The sequence below is a fragment of the Protobothrops mucrosquamatus genome, unplaced genomic scaffold (genome assembly GCF_001527695.2).
Source record: "Protobothrops mucrosquamatus isolate PMUCROS unplaced genomic scaffold, P.Mucros_1.0 scaffold_57, whole genome shotgun sequence".
Lineage (NCBI taxonomy): Eukaryota > Metazoa > Chordata > Lepidosauria > Squamata > Viperidae > Protobothrops > Protobothrops mucrosquamatus.
Window position 1 is genome coordinate 31538 of NW_015386133.1, and position 11246 is coordinate 42783.

Below are 11246 nucleotides of genomic sequence, written 5' to 3' on the forward strand. Positions count from 1 at the left end.
AGTTCTCGCCTACATCGTCCATATAGGACGACTCGGGAACTCAACTCCTACCCCGGGCAGCTCACCTATCCCCTTATGCCCAGGGGAAAGGTATCAAGCCGTTTGACAGCTGATGCAGGCTGTCAAACCGGCTTTTACGCAAAACAGGCGGGAGGCAGCAAACAGCTGCGACCAGCGAAATCGCCTGCCACCGGAAGTCTCGACCATTTCCCAATTTTAATTCCAGCAGATGCCAAAGAGAGGGATTTGAAGAGATGTGTAGAAAAAGCTGGCGCTCTAGTCCAAGGAGATCCTGTAACCATCAGAGGGAACATTTTGAAATAAATACTTATTGCCTGCAGATATTTTGTACAATATAAATTATAGGGAATCATCTTACTGTGAATGTTCACTCTATGAACACTTAACCCGAACAGTAATCTGAAGGGTGCCTGTATACAACTTTGTAAAAGTTATGTGATAAAAGTGAATTTGATTATTCTTTTTAAATGTTTCAAATCACTTTTTCTGGGGGGTTTTGTGCTTGTCTTTATATTACTTTTTTGGGGTTTTTAACTCTGTAAGCCACCCAGAATTGCAGCAATGAGATGGGCAGTTATATAAATTTTGTAAATAAGTGGCATCACTTTATCAAATTTTTGCGGGCACTACTTTACCATATGAAAATTAAGGATTTTGTCAAATCTACCCATCCAAGGAAAACATTGGAATAGTTGTTCATTTGATGTATAGTATTTTTGGCTCAACTTTATAGGAACATTGATACAAGCCAATAATCAAAACATTTAAAACCGTTTTTTATTTTGATGCAGATATCCTATCTCTTATTCAATACTTACTTTTCTTATGTGTCTGCTGTTATAATTATTTCTATCATTGCAGAACAATATCTTTTAAATGCATTGGTTTGAAAGAAGGAAAAGCAACTTTGCTTTTTTAAACCTTCATAATGAAAATGGATAATGCATATATAGCTCACCTAAACACGTCCATGTTATAAAGTTATTGTGAAATGACCTCCCTGTTGCCTGGTTAAGTTCCCTTAATATCGGTGCTGTTCTTTGAAAAGCTGTGACATGCAATCCATCTACTCCCTGAAGATGGTATTTGTGCTACTGGGAAGAAGGTATTGTAATTTTTAATGTATTCACTGCAAGGTAAAAATCCAAACATATCTTCTCAGTTTAAATAGCTTGGGATCTGAGGTGTCTGTTGGGTTGCATGCAATTTACCATGCATAGACAAAAATATCTAGTGTGTGTGTATGCATGTACATGCAATTTAGGATTATTTAAATCAATTACAGGTTAAGTTCTGGAACATTTAGTGTGCATCTCCATGATTGTTTTTCTGTAGATCGTTTCCCCAGTATTGGTGACATTCAGCAAGGGGACTCTGGTTGAAGTTCCTTGATTGGATGTATATAGTTACCACTAGTAAAACATTTAGGTAATTCTGCTTCTAACTTTCATGCACCTGTTGCCAAGTTGAACCTTGAAAACATCTAATCTCCATCCTCTGCAAGAGGCCTTATTTTTGCCCTGAATTCCAAAATAAGGAATGGTTTCTATTTGGACAGTGTAACTCTAGTATTTCTCTCCTCATATTATGCAATACAGTATAGTATGTTATACATTACCTGTTAAATACCTCTGTTGTTTGTAATGTAAATTCATGCAAAAACAAGATAGTCCCATTTGAAAGAAATGTTAATAGTCCTAATTCTGGTTTCATGGTAATAAGCAATGATTTTCTTCAATGATTCTCATTCATTCTGTAATTTATCATTTTGGACTTTCATAGTTGTAAGTTGTCCATAAATCCCAAATATGCCATTTTCCTGGTCTGTATTTATTTATACAATGATTTTTAACTACTTTGATAAAAACTTACTATTCTCATTGAGCAGAGTTGGGAGAACTAGCTGCAGCTACCTTCTCTCTGGTCAGAAATCCAATAGAATGTGAAATGTTCATCCAAGCCTCCAAGGCTGTCTCCATTATTACCAGTAGAGTTTCACATTTGGGATGACTGAGGAGGAACTCTTCATTTTACAAAGCTTATTTGGCCTTGGTGGTTGAAATAATGTTACCTGTCAAAGCAAATTGTAAAAGCTGGGTTGTCATTTACTCATTATTCAGCTGCAAGATAAAAGTGAAGTGAAAAAAGTACAGGTAGTCCTTGACTTACAAGCACAATTGAGCCCAAAATTTATATTGCTAAGCAAAACATTTGTTAAGTGAGTTTTGCCCCATTATGAGCTTTCTTGCTGCAATTGCTAAATTAATAACACGTTTGTTAAGTGAATCTGGCTTTCCCCATTGACTTTGCTTGTCAGAAAGTGGCAAAATGTGATCACATGACCCCGGGACATGCAACTGTCATAAATACCAGTTGCCAAATATCTCAATTTTGATCATGTGACCATGAGGATGCTGCAACGGTTATAAATATGAAAAACAATCATAAGTCACTTTTTAGTGACTTCGAACAGTCACTAAATACGAGGCTTTTCAACCAGTGGTACGGGTACCACCTGTGGTACATTGGCACCTGGCAGGTGGCAACCATCCTAGAAAAGTAGCGGGGGAGGGAAATGAGCTGAACCGGTGGCAGGACTGCACAAGCCTGAGCGAGAGATGGCTGGAGCTGCAGGGCTGTCAGGGCTCAGCGGAAGCGCCAGGATCAGCGCCAGGCTCCAGCTGGAGCTCGGCGCTGATCCTGGCGCTTCTGCTGAGCCCAGAAGAAGCGCCGATCAGCTGGAATGTTGCAGCATCTCCAGGGTCTTGTGATTTACATTCAGATGCTTGGCAACTGATTCATATTTATGATGGTCACAGTGTCCCAGGATCATGTGAAGTGACCAAAACCTGCTGCAACCATCCAGCAGACGGGGGGAATAAAAACCAAACACCCCCCACCCCACCCCCGCTGCCAATCCCCAACAGAAATGCTCACAACAATGAAAACCTCGGACAGGAGGAAGAGCACCGCCGGGTGGGCAGGCAGGTGTCTTGCTCAGCTGTGGCTTGGGGGGCACTTTTTTCAGTGCCATTATAACTTCGAGCAGTCACTAAGCAAATGTAAGTCAAGGACTACCTATGCTTTATCACTTTTTTCCTTTTTTTTTTTTTTTTGGTCATCAAGTTTTTGACACCTTGCTAGGCGACTGGTGGTACTCGGATATTGCCATATCCTAAAAGTGGTACAATGGATGAAAAGGTTGAAAAGCCCTGACTAAATAAATGGTTGTAATTTGACTACCTGTATCTGTCTAGGCCAGTGGTTCTCAACCTGTGGGTCGGGACCCCATTTGAGGTCGATCGACCATTTCATGGGGGTCGCCAAGCAAGGCTGTCCGCCATTTTTTTTGTCCGCCATTTTTTTTGTCTGTCATTTTTTCCCCTTTTCCGGCGGGTGCCTTACCTCCCTTGGGCTGGGCCAGCTGGTGGTCGGCCTGCTCCATCTCTGCCGCTTGCCAGCTACGCCTCGGCCGGCGCAGGGGGCGGAACCATGCATGTGCAGCGCTCCCGGGCAGGGAAAGTCCTCGACTTACGACCGGTTGGGTAGTCCTTGACTTACGACCGGTTTAATCCTCGACTTACAACCGGTTTAGTCCTCAACTTACGACCGGTTGGGGTCGCGGCATTAAAAAGGTTGAGAACCGCTGGTCTAGGCAGCCATTAAAACTAAAGGTCTATGGAATTTTAATTGTGAATAATCTCTTAGTTTCCAAAAACAGAATTTTTTATAGTCCTCTTTAAAACACAGGCTTTTCATTCTTAGATTCTTCTTTTATAATAGTAATATTCCAGAAATCGTAGTCGTGAAAAAATGGTTAATACATGTTTTCTTTGGCCATGAGTTTGTATTTGTACTAACCATTTGTCCAGCCAAAACCATGTAAGAATCAGTTCTCATGTTGTTTTAGTCTTGTATAATTTGTACTTAATAGTATTAATTTTTCATCATACTACTTCCCTGGGCAGTTAGGTTCTCATCTCTTGAATCATAAATTCCACCCCAAATAGTCTGTGTGATGATAATGCAATCAGATATATTTTATTCTGTTTTTATTTGCTTTGAAAATTAAGAGTATTTTGCTTTCAAAATTAAGAGTATTTTGCTTTCAATATACAAAATTCACCACTTCGTGCTGCCAAGATTGTTCAAACATACTTGGATAAAAATATTCTGTTTGCACCACACATCCTTGAATCCATTGCTGAGGGCATTGTTTTTCTAGCTTGCTCTGATGTTTGTGTAACTTAGTTTTCTGCCTGTAAAAAGTGACCAAGTGGGACGTTTGGAGATATCTATTAGTTTATATTCTGGTAGACAAAGGGATGTTGGAGGCAATATGAAAGCGATCATGATTCTGTACTATTGGTGGAAAACTTGCAGTTTTCTAAAAAAAAATTTTTTTTTTGTTCAAAGCATGGCACACTAGACATTCTTGTACAATTTTTCTTTATTTGTAATATTTTAAAGAAGAAAAGCTTTAGTTTTTCTTCCACCCATACAGATTTAGCTATGCATGTAATATTCACCTAAAGCACGGGTGTCAAACTCGCAACGTCACGTGACGTGTCACGACATATCGCGACTTTTTCCCCATTGCTGGGAATGGGGTGGGCACAGTTTTGACGTGACACATCCGGCCCGTGGGCTGGCAGTTTGACACCCCTGACCTAAAGCTTCCAAGCTTATTCCCTCTCATTCCTTCTGATCTTAGCAGATAGAGGTAAAGGTAAAGGTTTCCTCTGTCCAGTCATGTCCGACTCTAGGGGGCAGTGCTCATCTCCATATCTTAACCGAGGAAGACACTTCTGTGGTCATGTGGCTGGCATGACTGTACACTGAGGTGCAGGAACACTGTTATTTTCCCATTGAAGTGATACCTATTTAATAATAATAATAATAGTAAAATTCGAAGGGACCTTGGAGGTCATCTAGTCCAACCCCCTGCTCAGGCAGGAAACCCTATACCATTTCGGACAAATGGCTGTCCAGTCTCTTCTTAAAAGCCTCCAGTGTTGGAGCATTCACCGCTTCTGGAGGCAGGTTGTTCCACTGGTTAATTGTTCTAACTGTCAGGAGGTTTCTCCTTAGTTCTAGGTTGCTTCTTTCCTTGCTTAGTTTCCATTTATCTACTTGCATTTGCATGCTTTCGAACTGCTAGGTGGACAGAAGCTGGGACAAGTAACAGGAGCTCACCCTGTCATACAGTGCTCAGGTCTTGAACTGACTCGCTCGGTGTCTTTAACCGTTGATCCATACCCCCCCCCCCAAGATAGAAGAATGCAGAAAATTGATTTACATCCTAATTGCCTTAGTATTCAAAACTTAACTATCTCTCCGCCTGCAATAATAACACATGCTCTCTTACAATGTGTTTTTATATTAAGGTGTAGGTGTGTCTATAGGCATTATTAAATTCCCCATAGAGGTAATCAAGAGCTTCAATTAAAACGTAGCTGGCAATTCACAGAGTTAGTCAAGTTTTGATCTTGTTGAGTTTTCAAATCTTATTCTGCCTCTCTGAACTTCTGAACCTGATAGACTGATCAATCTCACTCTGTGTTGCTTACTCTCTGCATAATCATCTCTACCCCATCCCATTTTTGATGAACTTTCCCTCAGGAACATGCAGGTCTACAGCTGTAGTCTGTGATAATTGGACAGTGGTGAGAGGTGCTCAGCTGGCAATACTGTAAATGTTTAACTTTTATGGCTAAATTAATGAAATGGTGGGTGATGGGGACAACAACCCTTACTGCCTCCTTAATAGAGCACAGAAGAATATGAAAGTTATCCTTTCAAGGAAAGATGTGATTCAGCTTCTTTTCTGCCTCAAGCAGTACATCACCAAACAAACTGATATTTAAAAGCTTATTATGCTATACAAGAGGAATGCAACACTTATCACCCCCTGGATGTTGCAGAACTACAGTTCTAGCATACATCACCATCAATTATGTCAGCTATTAATTTTATTTAATAGCTCAGCAGTATCTCAGAGGAAGCCAAATTCCTCATTTCTGCTATGAAAGAAATAAAAAAAAAGGTTTTTTCCCCTGTGGATAATTGCTTGAACTAAAGTTCTTGGAATTCCCTTCCCATTTATCTCAGCATTTAACTTTTATATTTAGTCTTCTCTGCTTGTTTATGACATCCTAGCAATTGCCCATAGCTGTCAAAGAAAGATCTCTAATCTACTGAGAAGACAACTTGCTCACTTGTTATCAAATGACATGGTTTTTCTATTGGCATAGAAATAATATATCAAATAGCTGTTACTTGTGTTTCTATATGCAAGCATAACTAGATAGAAGAGCCACTCTCGTTTACGGTATTTAGATGTACTGCCCTGTGTAATATGTGGATGTTGTTATTCCTTTTCAAAATTTGAAAAACTAAAGAAAAAAGTACTGGCAGATTTTGCAAAATTGAATGGACTAAAATTCTAGCCATCCCAGTTATCACCTCTCAATCTCAAACATGCTTTCAATGTGTCCTTTTGCTGCAGTAGTTTCAGATCCTGCTATGCTGATGCCTGAGAAATGAATCATGCAATTTGCAGCCTTTTGTCTCTCACATTAGTGAAAAAGCTATCCAAGCAGGTCTGCCTGTTTAAAATGTAAGCTTAATTACATTCTTCCTACATTTCATTAGTCACTATTAACCAAAAGCAGAGGCTGTTGAAATATACAGCAGTTGGAAAATCTGTTACTAGATCTCATTTAATTTTTTTAGAAAGTGGCAAAGATGTATGCTTAGGGAAATAACCTGTATGTCAAAAAGAGGAAATGTATCATAAAAAGAGGAAGAAAAGCAACCACAAAATGACATTTATATTCCCCAAGACGCATTTAGATATATTTATTATAATGTTTATTTCTTTACGTTTAAATTTTCTATGCTGAGATTTGTTGGATATTGTATCCAACAATATGAAATTGCATTAAAGAAACATCCCAACTGTCTCAGTTAAAATGACTAAAAACACTATAGAAATACTAACTTTTTTTAATGCCAGTCTGCAAAAAAGAAAGGTTTTCAAAACATCCTTGAATGCCAAAAGAGAAAAGGCCAAGACCACCTTTAAGGAAAATGTATTTCATTATCTGAGGCTGTCAAAGATGAAACCTGCTTTCTGGCCCATGTTCCTCTCACTTGATGCCAAGGCAGTATCTTAAGCAGGCCCTCTCTATATAAAGGCTCCTGATCCTTTATATATCCTGGCTTTATGTCATAGATAATAGTATCAACCTTGTCAACTCTCAAGTTTCCTCTTTCCACTATGTATTCAAAATGGACAGTGATTTATATATACTGCTCACAGTAAAAAAAATGACAATAAAGGTTATCTATCTTATCTTATAATAGTAGATAAGACATAATAAACAATAACAAGCACACTGAATTGTGTCCAGAAGCTTATTAGTAAACCAGTGCAACAACTGCAGAATAGCTGCAAACTTGCCATAGTATGTGTCCTTTGCTATCAGCCTGACTGTTGTTATTAGGTACGAGTTGCAGCATCTGATTTACTTCCAAAGGCATCTTTGTAGAATGCATTGCCAAAATCCAGTTGTGGGGTATGATGGCATATGTTATCATTGCCATTCTCAACCAAAGGTTTCCCTGGCTACAGCTTCTGCTTGCTGCACCAAATCGTGTATCAGCCCCTTCCAGGAGAGTGTAACCCCGTCAAAAGCAACTATTGGGGTCTTTGTTTCAGAATTTATTTATTTATTTANGGTCACGGCCGACAGATGGTCCTCCAAAGTCAGCCGTGAATCCAGGAGGACTCCCAAGTTGCGCGCCCTCTCTGAGGGGGCCAAGGTTTCGCCCCCTATAGTCAGCGATGGCGTCAGCTGACTATGCCGAGACGCCGGCAACCACAGCCACTCGGTCTTGGAAGGGTTGAGCCTGAGTCTGTTCCTCCCCATCCAGACCTGTACGGCCTCCAGGCAACGGGCCATCACGTCAAGGGCATCGTTGGGGTGGCCTGGGGTGGAGATGTACAGCTGAGTGTCATCAGCGTACTGATGGAAATCCACCCCAAAGCCCCGAATGATCTCCCCCAGCGGCTTTACATAAATATTGAACAAAAGGGGAGAGAGGACCGACCCCTGAGGCACCCCACAAGTTAGGGGTCTAGGAGTCGACCTCTGTCCCCCTGCCAATACAGACTGCGTACGGTCGGTGAGGAAGGAGGAGAACCACCGCATAACCGTGCCTCCCACTCCTAACTCACCGAGACGCCGCAGCATGATACCGTGGTCTACGGTATCAAAAGCCGCTGAGAGGTCCAAAAGAACAAGGACAGAGGAATACCCTCTGTCCCGGGCCCTCCAGAGATCATTGACCAACGCGACCAATGCCGTTTCCGTGCTGTGCCCCGGCCTGAACACATATTTTTTTGGGTCACCATATTATAAAAAAAGATGTTGAAACTCTGGAAAGAATGCAGAGAAGAGCAACAAAGATAATCAGGGTGGCTGGAGGCTAAAACATAATAAGAACAATTGCAAGAATTAGGTATGTCTAGTCTAATGGAAGGAAGGACCAGGGGTAACATGATAGCAGTGTTCCAATATTTGAGGGGCTGCCACACAAAAGAGGGGGTCAACCTATTCTCCAAGGACAAGAAACAACAGATGGAAACTAATCAAGGAGAGAAGCAACTGGAATTAAGGAGAAAGTAGTAACAGGCAGAAGATCATTAAAGAGAGATCCAATTTAGAACTAAGGAGAAATTTCCTAACAGTGAGAACATTTAACCAGTGGAACGGCTTGCCTCCAGAAGTTGTGGGTGTTCCATCATTGGAGGCTTTTAAGAAGAGACTGGATAGCCATTTGTCCGGACTGCTATACAGTCTCCTGTTTGAGCAGGGGGTTGGACTAGAGGACCTCCAAGGTACCCTCCAACTCTGTTATTCTGTTATTCATATTTCTATTTTGCTCTGATGTGGCTTGCAAGATGAGAAAAACAAAGTAAAGCACAGACTTGTCATTTTTCCCTATGTAGAAGGGATGCCCTTATAAACAAGATTATCAGGTTGATAAAGACCCTATTTATGGAGGGTAAACACTGTAAAATCCTGGTGGAGTTGAACTAAATGACTGCTGGGCTGTAAAGTTTCTTCCTGCCTTTTTTCTATCAATTCTCATTTAATGTGATGAAAGAGGTGTTGCTTTGGGAAACTTTTCAAAGGAGGACAAAAAAAAAATCAATGGGACTCTTAAGAATAGATTGTTAGACTCCTATGTTTCTTTAGTTATTGGAGATAGTCAAGAGGTGCCTGTGAATGTCCTATTATTCACAGTCATATCTCCTTGGTCAGCTGCCTTCCTAGTTTCCCAGGAAGAGACATGGATGGGTAGATCTTTCCCCCTCCAGAAAAATTGGACACTCCCTCTACAACAGTAATGGCAGATGTGATGGAATGTAGTCTGGATTCCCAGGAGGGAGGGGCTACATTCCAGAGGACCAAGAGACAGAGAAGTTTAGATAGTTTGGTTGGAGAACAGGAGGGTCCCCAGAAGTTCTCAGAGTATCTCTTTAATGATGCAAGTAGTTAGTTTGGGTTTGGTGTTTGCCTACAGGTGACTGTATAAATGTTTCCNAACCTCTCTGGGTCCATCAGTCGCCTGGGACGGAACCATCTAGATATATGCTTATAGCCAGCAACTCTTTTCCTAATGTTTAGACTGAGCTTGTGTATCCTTACTGAATCCATGACAGCCTCGAGGCATTGGTTCAAGATTTGTAATGAATATAGAGGATGGCCTTGAAGGACAGAGAAAAGATCTGTTGCCAAGGAAACAATAAAAAGGTGGGAGCCCAGATCAAGAAAGTGGTTTATGAAAACAACTTAGTTCCCCACCCCAATTCACAAGAAGATAAAACGCAAATAGGTTCTTTTAAGATTATTGTCAGCCCTATAAGATAGGCCAGACTATGAAAAAAGACTGTAGATCTAAAGCTGCTTTTATTAGAACACCTAAAGTAACATAAACTTTCAAGTTTGAATATGTATTTCATATTTAAATCAGACTTGGATTTAAATATCCTGGATATTCTGAAAAGAGGCTGCAGGGTATCTTACAATAGGGCGGGCCTCTATAAAAGTAGGACATATGACCAAACTACTGGTATATGAGGTGGATAATAGAATCAGGTCTACAAATTTTAAATGAAAATATATACTAACTCTTTTCCCATAGCTTTCCAAAGTAAGCAAACAGAGAGCAAAGAAGGGGGAGGAAATCTCTATATATGAAACAATGAATTTATAGAGGATTTTTGTTGACTGTATCATGTCAGGATAAATAGGTGATAAACAGATGTGAATAGCTGAATGCGAATATTCTCCAGAGGCTAAAATGGCTCGCTTACAACAACCAGACTTGCCAGAAAGCAAAATAGAAGACATGGTAGGAACTGTTTCCTGCCTTCCTCTATACCAGAGGTGTCAAACTGCCGGCCCGCAGGCCAGATGCCAGATGCATTATAGCGAAACCGCGCCCACCCCATTGCCGGCAATGGCAAAAAAGTTGCGATATGTCGCGACATGTCACGTGACATTGCAAGTTTGACACCCCTGCTCTATACTATCCTAATTCTGCTGCTACTGCTCATCTGTTCTTTGTAAAAGAAGCAAGGAGTTATAGGAACTGTCAAAGGATGTCCCCAGACCAATCTAATATTTTTTCTTTATAATATTAATAATAATAAAGTTGGAAGGGACCTTGGAGGTCATCTAGTCCAACCCCCTGCGCAGGCAGGAAACCCTATACCATTTCAGACAAATGGATGTCCAGTCTCTTCTTAAAAACTTCCAGTGTTGGAGCATTCACAGCTTCTGGAAGCAGGTTGTTCCACTGATTAATTCAGGGGTAGTCAACCTTGGCTCTTTTATGACTTGTGGACTTCAACTCCCAGAATTCCTGAGCCAGCCAGGCTGGCTCAGGAATTCTGGGAGTTGAAGTCCACGAGTCATAAAAGAGCCAAGGTTGACTACCCCTGGATTAATTGTTCTGTTAGAAAATTTCTCCTTAGTTCTAGGTTGCTTCTCTCTTTGGTTAGTTTCCATCCATTGCTTCTTGTCCTGCCTTCAGGTGCTTTGGAGAATAGTTTGACTCCCTCTTCTTTGAGGTAGCCCCTGAGATATTGGAACACTGCTATCATGTCCCCCCTCGTCCTTCTCTTCATTAAACTAGACATACCCAATTCC